We start from the raw sequence: 18,658 nt of genomic DNA, 5'->3' as shown, positions 1-18,658 counted from the left end.
TTATCTATTTGATGATATTTTTTAAATATAATTTATCTATCAATTATATATAATTATTATATACTAATATTATTATTTTTACGGTCGAATTACTAATTTCTATTGTATGTTCAAATGTATAGTAATATAATATATTAAATCATATTTTTATATGTTTTAAAATTTAGACGGGAATGAAACAGTGAAACTTCCGCTAATGGATACTTCCGAGTTCCGAGTATCAGACAAAATTGCAGTTACTGAGAGTGATATTTAGAGGTTTCACTATGATAAATTTCCGATTAAGTTGAGGTGTACGATGACAACCACGGTGTAACTGCACTCTATATGCAAGTATGAAATATTATTACTTCCTATAGTACATAATATATAAACGATATATATTAAAATAATGAAACTTAAGTGTATAACTGTACGTCTTTTCTAAACACATTTCCGATGGTGGAGGAAGTACGTGTTTTTATTTTTTTTTTTAGAAAAAAATCATTTGGTTTCTTTAGTTTAACTGAATACTTTTTTGAAAATCAGTTGCCGTGTATAAAATATAAAATATTATATAACTTCGCGTGCAATTGAAATCGCAATAATTTTTAAACCGTATTTACGTGCGCGTCCAACGCTTCAATGTTTTTAGCGCTGCATTCTGGCTGTTACTTATACACATCACAATAATATATTATATAGTTATACATTATAATAATAAATGTGTATAACGTGATATTATATTATATTATTATTATCATCATCATCGTCACTTTAATATTATTTTGTTATACTTACACTACTCTATCTAAATGGTCGTTAGAAGTAATTTTTTTTCTATAATATAATACATAATAATATTAAATTATATAATATATAGTGCCTTTTGTGAACTTCAAAGCGGTCGTTTAAAATGTAATTTCTAGTTCGTTGTTTATAATAAAATAATAACAACACGTTCATAATACCATTATACTGCTCGTGTATATAAAAATAATAATATATTTACTTTAAACCTATATAGTATTAGGTATATATCGAGTAGTTGTTTTAGATGAATCTACTACTAGCTAATAGCTACAGGAACGATAACAACGATTCCATTTTGTTTAAATTTTATTACGTACAAAATATTATGTAGGTACTATATTATGTAAACGGATACCGGCTTACATAGCCATATGGGTGTTATATTTAATAACTAATATTGCAGAATAATCAACATTTTGTGTTAGAATAACTATTATAACTTAAAAATTTTGGTGGAAACTGCATTCAATTATAATGTTGATACCTCCTATAATCTATACAGGTTTTTTAAAGTAAAATCTGGATAATCCGATTTATATACTCAGTATTATTTAGTGTGTATACATATATACTCATTATTCACGTATATTAAGTACCTATAATAGTATAATCTACGTATACTATAATAACTACGGAAATATTATTGTAAAGTATACGAATAACGAGTTTAATTTATGTTAAAAAAAAAGAAAACAAAAGTAGGTAGTTATAATATACAGTATATAATATTATTTAACTGTGACTTACCGTGTTTATATTATATTTATATAAGTACTTATCAACTATGTATACTCGACTACATTATACATTGTATCTAACCTGTTACTTTACTGACGCGAAATTATCTATGGTTTATTCCGTCTACTATACCACGAAACTTACTTATAAGTAATTACTATATTTGAATAATTAATTTAAGTAAATAATTCAACTTTTAAAATATTAATGTAAATTATAGTCACCTTATACATTTTCCATTTTAGAATTTGAAGTCAATATGCAAAATATACACAAAAATTAAATTTGTTTTAAAAAAAATTATTTTGAACTTTAGTGAATCCGCATAAACTACTTACAACATTATAATAAACGTGGCTCTATATATCCGTTCAGCATAATGTTTCAAAAATACCAATTTTAAACAAGTATAACTGACGGGGATAAAGGATAAACTTACTCTGTAATACTATATAATTATATACATATTATATTATATTATTATATACATGAGTCTTTCATTGATTAATTGCTTAAAGTTAAGATGAGCTGTCGAATCACATTAAAGTATAGCCCTTTCGTATGTACGAGTAATATAAATTATTATGCATATCTAGTTGGCGTTTAAAATGTTCACAATCTTCACTGAAAAAAATGTATCAAAGGTGATTGAAAAGTGTTTGAGATACATGCATTTTTGTATAATATATAAACCACACTGCAATATTTATATTTTATTTACCTATGCTAATGTTATACTTAACATATACCGATACCATAAATAATAGTGTGCATTGTACAATATTTTCGTTATAAAATTTCGAAATTACCAACATTGATTAGTCGACAACTTCAAACTGTAATACAATCAAAAAGTAATCATCCGCAGTGGTTGGTTTTCGAAAAATGCGTATAATATAAATTTAGGCGTAGGCATGATATTAATACTATATTTGTATACAATGATAATACGTAGAGACGTTAAATATTAAAGTGATTTAAACTGTCTGTATTTATAATGGATTTTTACTTTATAATCGTCTTATAACTTACAGCAATATGGTAAAAAATAATATTTACCCATTTATGCATAATTATACTAGGCATCACAATAATTTAGTAAAATACTGGAAAAGTTGTTTTACACAGAATATAAATAAAACGAAGAATAAGTTTCCAAATGAACATGGTCATATTTATGGCCACATGGCGTATGAAAAATGTAGAAAACCTTTGAAAATTGTATCGACTGATGCAGTCTATAGACTCTTAATTATTGTTATTCTTGACGAGGCCAATTAGGGAAGTGTTTTTAAATTACCACGGCGGAAAGTTAAAGTAAAATACAAATAAAAATAGACAAACAGTTATAAGTGCTATAGTTAGTACACATCTACTGTTGAATTATTGAAGCACTTGTTCCTTGTTCGTATTGTTATATTGTTTGCAAACATTCTTGTTGTTAATATTGACACTGAGGTTCCTTGCTCCAATTACTATTTAAGATTCGTCAAAAAAAATTAAAAAAGTATTTTTATTTTCTTGGATATAATATGTATTGTCCCGGCCAGTAGGTAGTCAGTTATTAATGTATTAATAATTAACGGTATACACATGCACCGCAGCCTTTTTAATTGCATTATAAAAAAAACCTTGAATTTAGTAACCTGCACACTACACTGCAATACTCGTAGTATAGAAATCCTTAATTTTCATATTATACTCGCATAGAAGGTACAAATTACAGATGTTATGTGAACCGTGATAATTATTTTCTAGCAATACACCGTTCCTTATGGTTAAAAAACGCACATCTAACTTTGTTATATGAAATATTCAAATTTATAAATATTATGTTCTAAAATGCTTTAGACTAAGAAACTTATATATATATATATATATATATATATATTAGGAAATGTTATGTATTCTAATTTACAATAGCAGGTTTACTCAACTAATCACGTGTCTTAAGGCTAAACAATAATCATAGATTATTTTCCTGCTACACATTAAATTTTTTACTTATTTTTGTAATTAATTAAATTTTTTATTGAATTAAAAAAATCGATCAAATTAAATATAAGGTCTGAATTTGGGAAAAATTATGTGCCACCTACGACTTTTTGGCATATTAAAAATTTGAATTCTATATTTATTTTTTAAAGAACTGAGAAGTATTACTAACTGAAACTCAATTGGATGACTATATTACGGTTCAAATCGAGATTTTAAAAAGACATAAAATAATTAATTAATTCTTAAATATATATACATTTTTAGAAAATTTAATTTTTTTATACTTCTTTTGTACGCACCTGAATCACATAATTTTTTTTTTTTTTTTAAGGCAATGGCAATGGCAATTTCTTCCACGGATTCACAGATTTTTTTTAAACAATTTTTTTACAAGAATTATACGTATAGTTTTATTTATAAAATTAACAACAAGTTAAAATAAGTTTAAATTTACACATAATTTTTTTTTAACTTTGATTATATTTTATCCTTGTTAAATCAGAAAAATTGATAAAAAAAATGTTTTGCTATATTTAAGAACAAATTTAAATTGTCCATATACGTAGGTATTTGAAATTTTCTTAAAATGTGTATTCTGATACTCCTTTTCACTTTCTTTCAATTCAATTTTAATCTAAGGCCATCCAGCTGAACTATTTTGTGGTATTAACTTCTTACCTAGCAATAATACTGTTGTATATACTATACAATAAAAAAAACTTAAAAAAAATTGCTTATAGAATCAAAATTTTAGTATGCCAATAAAAAATTAATAATAATAAATGTTTAAATCTAATAATATACCGTACTTATATAATGGTTGTTTGCAATGTCAAATTTGAAGGTTACCTAGGTTAAATACCTAGTGGTATATAATTTTAAATTAATATCTGTTATGTTTTTTATTAGATTTAATGACGTGATTAAAACGTGCAGCGAGTATAATACTCGTATATACGAGTAGTAATATTGGTAATTATATTTGTATTGACATTTCATTTTTTAAATATTTCACAAAAGAAAAAGGTAATCTACAGAAGAAGAAAAAAAATACGTACACTTTTATTAAGTCATCACATTACACGCAATACCAGAATAATATAAATATCGTACCTACATAATACTACGCGTCGCCAAGCTCTGCCGGGAGACCGGCAAATTGTATAATAATAATTCGTAATAATAACAATTTGTCCGATTGAGACGCCGCCGCCGCCGTCGTTTTCACGAGATGAACGTGTAGCAGACGATTCGTTATTACACGGACAAATGAGCCGTACTAAAAGCTATTGTCGTTTTCAATGTCATTTCTCGCATGCATAGTGTCTCTTACGTATAATAACATAATATACAATTGGTGTAGTGTGTGTGTGTGTCTGCGCGAGAGAGTGCGTTCAAGCCTGTGTGTGTGTGTGTGTCTCAGTGTCTCTATAGAAAGCCACCACAGCCGGGTTATTATTATTATTATTATTATTATTATCATTGTTGTGGGCAGGTACATTATTATATATTACGGGCACGCTGCTAAGCAAGACTCGAACGCGTTTTTACTTTTTTTTTTTGTGGCGCGTCGACAGGCCGTTTGAAAGGAGCCAATTTCCACGGCTCGTTATATCGGACAATTGACGATGGTCGTGGTGCCCAAACTGCACCCTATTCAAGGAGGTACGCATATACGACATAATGTTATATATACGCTGCAGATCGCGGGAAGACACGTCGAGCTATATGTATATTATATTTATAACCCTTTAGTTATGGGGATCGTTCGAATTACGAAATGTATTATATTATATACATATACTCGGGCACTCGACTGCTACACAGTACATAACTAATGGTTTGTATATGATAAGTATAATAATAATATTACACTGCCACCATCCAGTGCGCAACATGTATAAGAGTAAGCGCTACGGAGCGACGTGTTACCTTCGCGTCCCACGGCGGAGACATGCGTGCAACAGTTTTCCGGCTATTTTCGTGTTCCGGCTGTTGTTTGTAGGTTAGGCACGAAATATTATTATCGCCGTTGATGACACGCACTATTAATTGAATAATATCGATGGTTAAGCGCACGCTCGTGACGCGCGTCAAGCGCGATTTTATTTTATTACATTTAGTTCGAAAAAAGGTGAATTTAAATAGTTTTGAATATTTACGTTTTTAGTTAAAAGTTAGTTTTAAAGACTATTTTATGGGTAATAATAATTAATATTATAATGATTACTTTTCCTGAAGTGTTAAGCGTACGATATGCATAACTCGTATTTCCAATTTAAAACCAATACTACGTTTGATTTTTTACAAAATAACATGTTAACTATTTTCTAATAAATTGTTTCAGACTGACAGTCGAGTGCAGTCGACAGCACTCGCAACGGTATAAATATAACCTTAATATGAATTGACATAGGTATAAACTATATTATTTTTATTATTTTATTAGATATATGCATTATTTCAATTTTTTTGTATAGCGTCTTGTCCTCGATATAAAACATGCGCAATACAGTTAATTAAACATTTTCCTAATAATTTCGTTTCCACCTTATTTATAATTTTAATATAGTTTAGATAATATTATATAATTATAACATAAAAATATTACCTTGGCCCAAATTTTGCTAAAAAATTACGTTAACGATTCTTCTTTGATTCTTTGTTATTGCTTTTTTTTTTATACTAATGACTGTAACAAACGATGACCTATCGCGAGATTCGCATTCTCATTAAAAAAAAAAAGAAAAGAAAAAGTGTACCTATAAAATAAAATAACGATATTATACGTATATCTACGTAGGTGTATGTTATTTTAAATAACGAAATAATAGATAATAAAATTAAAAATGTTGACTTAATTTTATTTTATTTACGGTTATGACTAGACGAACTTAATTAATAATTAAATTTATAATTTGTTAGGAGTGGGAAGAAAATTTCATTAAAATTAAGACGTAGGTATAACGGTAGCGAAAAAGTTACGTTGGACAATTTTCAAAATATAATCAAACATTTTACATTTGATTTTTTGAAATAGTCACAATATAATTATTGTTTTAATAGATACCTAATGAATTCATTGTTAATACTATATTTCATACTCGATTAATTTTGTTTTTATTGGCTATTGGATAGATACCATAGGTTTATGTAAAAAAAGTTCATAGTTATTCGTAATATTGAAAACTTAATCTTTAAAAAGTATTGCCACTATCAGTATTATACCAATATTATTCTTATCAAGTTGGAGAACACATTTAATATGAGAGAAATTCGTAGCATTAAAAAATGTTGTTTTTGTATGAATACAATTTGTACGTATACCCAGTCATAATATTATTCCATTCCAATTATTTTACTTGTTCAATAGTTTCTAAATTGTTTAGTTCAAAATTTGTAATTGTTTTATTTTATTTCGTGGAAAATTACTGGGGGTATTTAATACGTCATGTGACAATTAATTTGATTATGTTTATTATGAATTATTGAACATTTATTTAACTATATCATTAATTTTTATACTGTTTTTCATACAATTCGGTTATTTGATTACTACCTATACATTTGCTATTTTACGTTTTCGGTACCTATTTGCAAATAATCTATCCATCTAAATTAAATTATAATATCACGAAGATTAATGAATGTTAAGCAATAATATGATGTCTTATAAGAGATACTTGATTGTGGGGTGTACGTCTATAACACTAACACTAATCCTGACTATAATACAACCTTAGATCATACACAAACATACAGTATATGATCCAAAAATATAATACACTTCAAACTACATTTTAGATTACTTAAAGTATATTTTATATCATATGTCAGTTTTGTCGTGCATTCTAAAAATATATGCAAGTCATTATTTATAAATTATTACCAGTATTGATTGACTTCGGATCGTGTGATCTAAACACGAAAGCCTGTGACGGAGAATACTTATAATGTCAGGATTGAGTTCGCGATAAAATATAAACATTGGTAGGTACACGAAGAATCATACTATATTTCTTGCCCTAAATAATAAATTATACATAATATATTTCAATATTTCATTATTATATAATATTATCGATAAATACGACGCATCATTTTAGCACTTATGTAGTATAATAGACATAAGTTCAAAGTTAGTATCATCTTTAATATCGGTTTTGAATAACAAAAATAATAAATATGGTATAACGTGAGTAGGATAAATATAGTTCTGTATAATACTACATATAGTATAATAACTATTATTATTACGTACTGTCTTCTGAACTGATATTACCAATGATGTTCGTATGGGAGCCGTATATTTTATTTAAAAATCAAAAAGAGCCGTGGACCCAAAAAGGTTGATAACCACTGATCTAGTTGGTACTTTAAGAGAATAAAAAGTTAAAAATTAACAGTACTTTAAGAAAAATAATAATAAAATCTATTAAAGGAAAAAGAACATTTTTACGCAATATCAATGTTTGACATAATCACATTTGCTTTGTTTTTTTTTTTGTAACTCAAAAACAAATAAACGTAGGTAGGCATTTGAAGTAGACAAATAGTATTGTACCGCTTAACGAATGTCCTGCTGTGGTGATACAAACTTAGAATTTATAACTACAATTTTTAAGCATATGATTACATTTAATTTAAACACATTTGTATCGACACAAGATGCTCCTTAAATGGTATAAATAACTTTGATGTTTTTAAAAATATGATCCTTATTACTCAAGTATATTAGTAAATTAATAAAAAGTATAATTTGAATAAATATATTATTTAAAGATAAAAGGGGATAAGCAATGGGTATGCTTAGAAATACTGTACATACACGTAAACTTAAATTTATTCATTGTACAAGTTTAGTTTTGTGTTTGACGGCAATCGTCGTATGATAATAATCTAGTTCACGTCGCAATCGCCAACATCTGTAAAGTGACTGTACACGATGTTTTCACACGGGGCACAAGAAAAACGACACACACTCAGCGTGCAGAAGTTCTTTAATTGGCGACAATTTTCTTTCCGGTGCCAAATTTTGGGACTTTCTGAATAGATATAAGTACCACACACAATAAAATACATAGCTGGTTTACGTTTCTCGCGACTACCGTAATGGGAATGGTGACGCCGATGTGAACATTTTCAAATTAGTGTTGGTTTTATTTTCAACAAAATACACTTATCCAACAAAATATTAAGGTGATAATATTTTATGTACCTCCAAACATCAATACAAGTATTACACTATGAAATATATTTACTTTGATTCTTCTGTCGGCTGTACCAATTATATAATATGCAAATTTCTTGTAATTATTAATTATAAAATAATCAATAGCGTTATAATTAGGATTCTAAATTAGGAAATATTTCACTTGAAATATTTCAATGAAATATTTAAAAATATTTTTTATTTTTTTAAATGTGTTCAGTTATAGTTGATTAGAAATAATATATTGATTATAAACAGAAAATATTATGCAAAAATATGCACTATAAATTTTTGATTTATTAATTGGATCCTTATTGGTTATTATTATTATTATTTATTATACATATTTTCTTTGTTTCACACAACAAATTAACTTTTGAAAATTTTCACTTGCAAGTGGACGTGATTATAAACTTTAAGATATAATAATTTATATTTTAGTTTTCATTGCAATGAAATATTTCAAGAAAATAAATTTCGTAAAATTTTAAAATCCTAATTATAATTATTATCATACATTTATGTATATTTTGAGACAATTAATTTAAATCAATTAATTTGTATGTATATAAAATGATAACATAGTCTACACGCCGAGGACAGACATGGTTAGAAATTGCTTTCGATACAAATGTGCATGTTGTAGAGGGTAAAGCATTATGTTTCATAATCAGTCTTCCGTAAACAGCTGAGTCAATACTCGAATATATGAAATAAATTATATTAATAAGCCAAATCAAATAATATTTATTGTTAAATTTTTTTATTCTTGAAAAAGTTTTTCTTTTAAAATTTAAAACCAACAAATTTTCAAATATATATATTCTTCTTTGCTTATTAAAAAGTAAACTGCGGATTAATATGTGTTGCATTCTACTGGGAAGACAATAATTTATGTAAAGCTATATAATATGTATTATATGGTACCATCAAATTGGATTTTATTCACATTGTTATTGCCGTACATATTATATTGAATATTTGAATATATAATTACTTCAGAAGCTTATAAATAGTGGCGCCGAGCCGACCGACAAATTTTACTGTTTCTGTATGTATATAAAATTACAGTACCTATACATAGTACATATATATATATATGCATTTGGCGGGAATGTATAATAGCTGGTACTTACTCGAACCGTAACACGTGCACTTAAAATGTGTTAATATGATACATGCGGTTTTAACTATTTTAAGATATATATAGTAAGTGTTGTGGAGCGATTTTTCGATTTTTTTTTTATAATGAGTATTATAATATTATAAAGGTGTTATTGCTTATTTATAACCCATCAGTGGAATGATATAGCAGGCAGGTATGTCAATTTGGTCACGTAATTTGGCGATTTAGAGATTTGTGTTACGGTCACTGCTGCAACTGGAGATTTCCTATGCTACAATACATGAAATATATATATGTATATATAAATACACGCTGCTAACTGTACAGGTTTTTTACTACGAGCGCGTATACATTAAAAAGAAAAAAAATTGTATAATTTTAAAAAACAGTCTCATGCTCAATATCTATTCAAATTAAAAACAAAAAAAAAACTCTAGTTAAAGACCCAGTTAATATTTAAATATTTAAGCCATAATAGTTTTTGTTTTTGCAATATTATTTTAACAAAATAATATTATAGTTTACATAAAATTGTAATATAATAAAAAATGTTCACGTCTTTAGATTAATGAATGACGATGGACGATGGTCGTAGCCCGTATGTGATTGATAAATGGATAGGTATATTAGATATTAGTCGCCACTTTTAAATGCTTATACAATTTGTCAACCGACGGAATGGTACATTTGAACTCAAAAAAATAATCAAATACTTAAATAATTTGAACTAAATCATAATTTTGTTATAGTCTTCATGAAATTAAAATATAATTAAAATGAAAATATTATTTAAAAACGCCGAAAAATATGATATAGTAATTAAACAAAAAAAGTATTGCAATGCAAAACTTGATAAAAATGTATTAATGTTAAAAAAAGAAATTTTCATGTGTAATCTTAAATTTAGAACAATGTCAGGTATAATTCTTTATTGAGATTAAGTTTTAATCACTATGAATAATATTCTTATAAAATTATAGCAATAACTTTTCAATTAAAAAGAAGTTGGTATCAGCAGGACACTTGTTAAATAGTATAAACATCTAAATATTTTGAAATGTGATCCTTAAATTTACTTAAAAATTCCAAAAATCCAAATTTAAACAAGTTAACTATTTAAGAAAAAATGATAGTGGCACACTCGGCGATTTACTTTGTTTAATACTATTTAATTATATTATAATAATATAGCATTTAGTTTTAAAGATATTTGCATTTCACGAGAGTTAGCATATTGTAATATGGCTGGAAACGAAATAGTACTAGCACGCCAAATTACAATTTCACTATATAAATAATACGTTTAAACTTAATAATGTTACATTATTAATGTATATTTTTACGTGTATATAATTATTGCTAGTATATTATAAGTTATTATTATTGTTGTTTTAATCATTATAACTTTAAAAAAAAATGTTTACTATAATATGTACCTCTTAAAAGAACTAACACTACAATTATTTAATTTTAAAATAGTTTTAAATAAATATCAACACAATAATAATTGCTTAAATTTTTAATAAGATATAGTTTATTATAGTTATAATGCTGTTTTATACGCATAATAAATTGACTACTAAAATATATTCAAATATTGTCTATTCATAATAATTATTTCATAAAATTAGGAATATCCACGGGCTTAATTATAGTTTTATGAAATTAAATTATCATAAATTATTCAATCTGATGAATGAATAATAATTACACCTTTTACACACCTTTTATTTTTTACTTTTCATTAAATGCATTACTATATAATTGTCATCACACCCAGCAGTGTTATGATATTTTGTAAATCAACATTTTTATAATATTTTAATTCATAGAGAAATCTACAGTTAATAGGTAGGTACAAATACAATTTAAAGTTGTACGACGTAAATTTCAGTGTAATAAGAAAATTTTGATTTTTATAGGTTCGAAAAAATCGAAGATTTTTTTCTTCTTCGCCGTACTTATTTACTGTACGGTATTGTATCGCATAAAAGTACTGCAATATGCGTTCATTTGTATCATAAAAACTTCGTCTTCAATCTTATATTTTTATGATTTAGAAAATCGGCGCCAGAAAAAAAAATATCGAACCACGCACTACTTAACTCTTGTAAACGATATAAGTGTAGTACAGCACTGACCCGTGTTATACATCTAATCGTTTTGCTCGCCAACAAATATATAATAAACTTTGTGCGTTTTATTTGTATATAATAAGACATACATCCGGGTGTGCTGTATACACTTGCAGTTAGAATTATATAAAAGGATGTTATATCGCCAAAGAATATATGAGTCATATTGTACATGATATTATATATTCGGTGTGTGGTTGCTAATTCACGCCAATCTAATATTATACGCTGTATTATCAATTATCATTGTCTATCTGTATATACATATTGTACATTTTAAAATAGGAAATAAAAAAAATGTAGGCAGGTGTATAATACTGTTCATGTATATATTGCCGAAATTAAAAAGTTTATGACGTGACTAATTCATTTGTTTTAGGATGCGACTAACTGCTTATATAAGGTGAATATAGTTACCGGTACCATATATATATATATGTGTGTATAATATGAAAATTACGATTCTACCGCGTTGTACATATAGATACCTATACATAATATAATAACGTCCTCTTCCCGTCACATTCTCACATCGTCAACGTTATCATTGTCATCCCTACTTCTCCGTTTTGTCATTTTAATCACGTAGACAATATATTATATGTGCAATATACATCATGTGTATAATATTATATTTCACAATACCCACGGACACGGTATGTTGTTTTGAATTCCGGTGACAGCAAAACATAAGTTAAATTTTGACACTTCGCCAGCACATTCATAATATATGATAATAATGAAAAGTACCTAAATAAAAATTGGGGGCTATAAGGTGTCGGTGATATACTTTATAGGTATAACATACCTATACGATCGTACGCGGTACAATTGTACATACGGTGTCGTTTTGGAATGTTTGGAATGTAAGATGTAAGCAATATATTATTGTAAATAAAACATTTTTAAATATACCTTTATCAAGTGATTCATATGTATACGTTTCACAATAGGTTCGTGTGCTAAATATATCTGGCTATGCAAAAACAAAAACGAAAACAAATTAAAAAGAAGGTAATCTCATTTATAGCCTGTACTGAGTGTGCTGTATAAAAAACAGTGCTTAGACAGTAATAATTGCAATAGGATGTCTCCGAAGATGTCCCAATAATTTGACTCAATGTTTTTTAGATTTATATTATACCTATAACCTATGTGTCGTCTAGATTCCAAAAAAAATTCAAATTCTATTATTTAGAATTATTTATTATTTATTTTAGATTGAAGGTAATAAAATGTAAGTTACTGATTTGCATAATATTTGTTATCCTGCGAATTCGAAAGTATTATAAAAAACATATACTTTCAAATAATTAAATAAGTTCAACGTTTAAAATGGCAATTACTTAAATGTTTTGTACGAATTGTTTTGTCCTAATTATGATTTTACACTGATTACATATTATTGCAAATGATTTAAATCCATATTATTGAAGTTTATACTATTATTTGTCCAATGTAACATTACCCGTGGGCACACTATATTAATTATTCAACGAAGAAAATTTATTGGAAACTAATTACGTAACATCGCTACTGATTGACTGTCGAAAAACAGTTAAACTCGAGTATGTAGATCACGTTATACGCATATTTAACCGACGTAACTAGAAGAATGAAGGTTGCAATTTTCATCAATAGAGAGATGCTTTATCGAAAATATCTGGAACGCGAGAGAATCGATTTTAATCAAACCACTTCTCAGTAATGTTTGATTTTTCGCGAAGAGGTAAATTGAGACCAATTTAACACCATTGAAATATTATATTATTCTGACAGGATAATCATTGAGCATTGTATCGTGTGTGTTGTTACAACTTAATGGGTACGAACAAATGTATAGTATATGCCTATATAATATGAGTGTGAAATATACTAAAATGGTATATATTATTATATGGTCGTTAATGATTTTATGAATAAATGGTTTTTATTTAAAGTATATCGTTATATATGTATATCATACGTCATACATCAAAGTAATCATACATGGTCTGTTTTGTATGTGATGTGCTCGATAAAAAATCAAATTGTTATTGTTTATGAAATGAATCCTCGAGTACTGAAGCTTGGAGTACAATATTATTTATGTGTATTTCAAGTAGGTAGTCGCGTGAAAAGCAGCAACTCTTATAAGATATATTTGAGTACCTACCCATACGTCTTTGATTCATTTCAGTTCAAATAAAATAAGTAATAACGATAATATGTCAATGTGCCTGCAGCAGGTCAACGCTCGAAAATGATTGTTTATGATTTATTGATAAACGTATCCAGTAAACTTCACGCCGTCGATTCAACGAATGCTACAATAATATGATGCAACCTATACATCAGCTATTATACCTATACGACAGTATTTCGTACAATATTATCTCCGTATTATTGATCTAATAAACCTATTGACTAAACTAAGTAGGTACATATACTTTATATTTGATAACGATTGCGGTATAGCAATCGGAACAAACCCGTGGCCAATTCATACGTTTTAATGTGTATATTATGTATATTCCACTAGACTTTATTTGTGTTTAGACCATAAAAACCACATTTTAATTATGGTTAAATATCATTATATCCTGCTTTATCTATATTCAAATTTACGATTGACGTAGGTTTACTGTTTTTCGTTTTACACGCATCTATAATGCTAGTACCTAAACGTTGGTTTTTTTTTTTTTTTTTTTAATATCTCGGACATTTAGTTATTATATAAACCATTCAAGACATTTTAATTTAGTCACACAAATCTATATACTCGTGTTTACGAATGGTATAATTATTCATTGTAGGTTCGTTTTAACACTCGTCGCGAGAGCGTCTTTATTGAATAACTATTCCCGAAGGTATTGACGATGGTACTTACATATAGTTTATGAGAAATATTTCGATAGGGCATAGCACTTACACACGGATGCGCATAAATATTAATGGTTTTTTTTATAATATTAAAGTTAGTAATGATGTTTATTGAATATTTTAATGTTATGGTCAAAATATAAATTAAATTAAAAAAAAATTTTATACTTTTTTTAGATCTTTGTGAAAGTCTTTTTTCATCTGTTACAAATAAAAATATGACCGCATAATAATATATTTATATATTAAGTAGAGCGTATTTTTACAATAACATACGTATAATTTATATTTTAAAAATAATATTATATACACAAATACAAAATAAATTATTTTTATTCGTTTAATTTAAATGTATATACGTGTATATATATAAGTATTAAAGGTATATCTATTTCACTTATTTTTTTGTTAGATAAAACAAGATGTTAGATACGTTGTGATAAAATCCCGGATAATCACTCATCTGGAATTCACACATAAGTTAAAACGCAAGCGCAAGACGGTGACTAAAAAATTCTTTCATCTGTGACTCAAGTTAATATATACATAATATTATAAATACGATTACACAAAAGAACCAGTTAATACATTTAAAAATAAAAACTATCGGCTGTATTTAATGAAAACTTTGTATTTTAGAATTTGAATTCGTAATATGAAAGTATATGGAGTATAAAAATTATGATTTTTCGCGTATTATACAACTTGTATAATTAATATAAAAATAGTGATTGTAATTTATTCTTAAGCCATAATATTTGCATTATATTTTTCCATGTATAAACTAAGCATTTAATTTATTATAAAACTAGTTGAATCAACATATGTGTATTAAATTTCAGAAACTTTTTTGCGAAACTAAACATTTTCTATAGTTTTAAAATAATTATAAAACATCAATTACAAACATATATAAAACCTCTACAGTAGTGGGTAGGTATATTTGTATTAATTAATTTATTTTAATTAGAATGAAAATAAAATAAATACTATTAATAACAAATTGTGTTTTTATAAAAATGATCTATATATTTTTTTAATTTATAGCTAACTTCAATTAACAAATCTTTTATAACACTTTGTGATTTAATTAAATATTTTTAATAAAAACTGTTTTGGTGAGATATTACCAACACAATATAATAAAAGTTACATAATCTATTAAAAATAAAAATAAACCTTTCATTCAATGGTATAACACAAGGTCAGAAATCGATCTATATTGTATTTAGGTTTACCGCCTTTTTAAAGTATCATATCATTCATGAAGATTTGCAATAAATACAATTTGAAACAGTCAAGGTATTATGGTACCATAGGTTAATAAATAATAGAAATCATACAACAATACCGTGGAAAATATAATAAGAATTAAGTAATTTGTTCTTTTGAGCAAAAATGTCTAGTTAAAAACGAATGATCGTTTTCCGAATCGTAGACTTAATAAATTATTGCGTCTAATTATTAAAATTATAACTATTCTTTACAATACTTAACATTAAAAAATGATCTTATTTAAATGGCTAAATAATAAAAAAAATGTTTATATACCTATATATAGTTTGATTTATTTGACTATTATAATATAGTGCGTACACTTAAAAAATGTGTTAACATAATTATATACAATGTTATTAACGTAAAACAACATATATTATATAAAATATAAAATATAAATTACACAACTACTTCCAACATTTAATAATAAATTAGGTAGGTAGGTAGGTAGGTATAATACATAAACATCATAAACAGTTTAATACGACGCATTTATCCAAGAACGTGTACCTATATATTTACATAATATGTATTACAATTGGTTGACATATTATGCGTGTTTCAATCATTACATTTTATTTGAGAGTTAAGATTTTTGAACATTTGCTTATTGCATTTGAATGATAGATATAGGTAGGTTATAATGAATGAATACAGGAATTAAAAATCATATTTTATCACGATGAACGTTTAAGATATTTCTCGAGTGTCTTAAAAAATATGAACGTACAGATATAAGAACGTTAAATAATCAACATTCAGCATTGTAAATAATGTGTAATACAAGCGTCTCCAGGTTTATTACTACCTTGTGATTACATTCGTCAAGGTAACATTACGCACATTTTAATACACTATATAATATTATGATTATTATGTATACAAACATTACGGTTTAAACGAAATAGACAATATTATTATAGATCCAACAAAAATAAGTCTATAAAACTACATTTTTAGCTTTTCTGTAGTTTATTAGTTTATAAGAAAACATTTGAGTAAATTACAGAAATGTATAATACTGTACTATAGGTATATTTTCAAGGTATCCACTTAATTTAATTTTAAATTTAAATAAAATGTATAATGACAATATATTCGATTATATTGATGACACATTATGTTTAAATAGTTAATTATCTCTTTTAGATAGTAAAACACGTTTTTCCTTTATGAAGAACCCTTATACAGTATTAATTAAAAAATTCGATGCATAAAAGTACTATCGTTTTAAATTATAATGATATTACTATAAAAGGCATATTAAGTATATATTAGTATTAGTATTATATATATATATTTTTTTAAATATATGCTTTTTTACAAGTAGTAGATACATATTAATTTATTATATAATATATATATATATGTATGTATACATATACTCTATATATGTATGGGTAAAATATATATTATCATAATATTATTCTAATGGCATATTTTAAATTCAAATGTATTATGACTGGGAACGTTGTTTATACAATAAATACGTTTTGCTTATGACAAATAGAATTCACTGTATCTACGTAACCAGATAAATTTGTGTATCATAATATCTCTCAAATAAAATGATTCATTACTGTGCATTTTTCAGACGAATTTAATTACAATAATGTATGTACCTCTACTCTTTTGTATAAAATGTATATATATATAATATTATGATGTGTGTGTATTTCGTATATTATCATCATTTGTCGTGACTAGCTCAAGCTCTCTGCAGAACTCGTATCCGATCCTAACTCGACGTGGTCAGACTTGAAAAGTTTCCCTATGGGCGACGTTCGGTCGGAAGAAAATAATCATTATTATTATTATATTGTATTGTATTACAACTATCGCGTGTAGGCGGTATTAAACGATTCGTAGTTCCTTGTATACACGTAATAATAATACTATAATAATATCATTCTACGACGCGCGTGTGGTATTCTGTATATACACACATACATACATACATACATACATACATGCATAATAATACTATATCAAATTGCACGAATGATATTATATATATTAAATATTTTGATGTATACTTAGTACGTGGAGAGACTTTAACGCTGCAGAGCCACGTGTGGCGCAAGTTCGCTACGAAACCAATAGCGATACAGTATTTTATTATTTCGAACGTATACAAAAAACAACCATATAATAACGCATTAAGTATATATACTTAAAAAAATTAATTTTTTTTTATTTGAATATAAAACATAGACTCACTGAGATTTCATTCGTACGATCATCTCAGACAGATCGCAATTGCTGCCGCTAACACTTTTCAATCGTTTACACGCGATGTATATGGTGTATATATGTATTATAAAGCATTCACTCGCGCGATAACTATAATTATCACAATTACGATAAACGAATATAATGTAATATTATATTTATATAAATTAACACTCGACGAGTTGTAACTTGTGAGTATGTTCCGATCTCGGCCGCATGTCCCGGACGAGACGAATAAGACTACGAAGTCATCGATGACTACACTTGCACGGTGATGGCGAGGCC

General features: G+C 26.5%; 1 protein-coding gene across 2 annotated transcripts in view; it reads right to left on the bottom strand.

Moving 5' to 3' along the window:
• The window catches only part of LOC113548507, a 25,252-nt gene extending 6,594 nt beyond the window's left edge, over positions 1 to 18,658 (bottom strand). For both annotated transcript variants that reach the window (XM_026949416.1, XM_026949415.1), the window contains exon 1: positions 18,362 to 18,658. The gene's annotated coding sequence lies outside the window, so the exon portion shown is untranslated. The remainder of the gene's footprint in view (positions 1 to 18,361) is intronic.

The sequence above is a fragment of the Rhopalosiphum maidis genome, chromosome 1, assembly GCF_003676215.2.
Source record: "Rhopalosiphum maidis isolate BTI-1 chromosome 1, ASM367621v3, whole genome shotgun sequence".
Classification (NCBI taxonomy): domain Eukaryota; kingdom Metazoa; phylum Arthropoda; class Insecta; order Hemiptera; family Aphididae; genus Rhopalosiphum; species Rhopalosiphum maidis.
The sequence above is the reverse complement of the archived record's forward strand: the minus strand, read 5'-3'. Positions and strand labels throughout refer to the sequence as shown.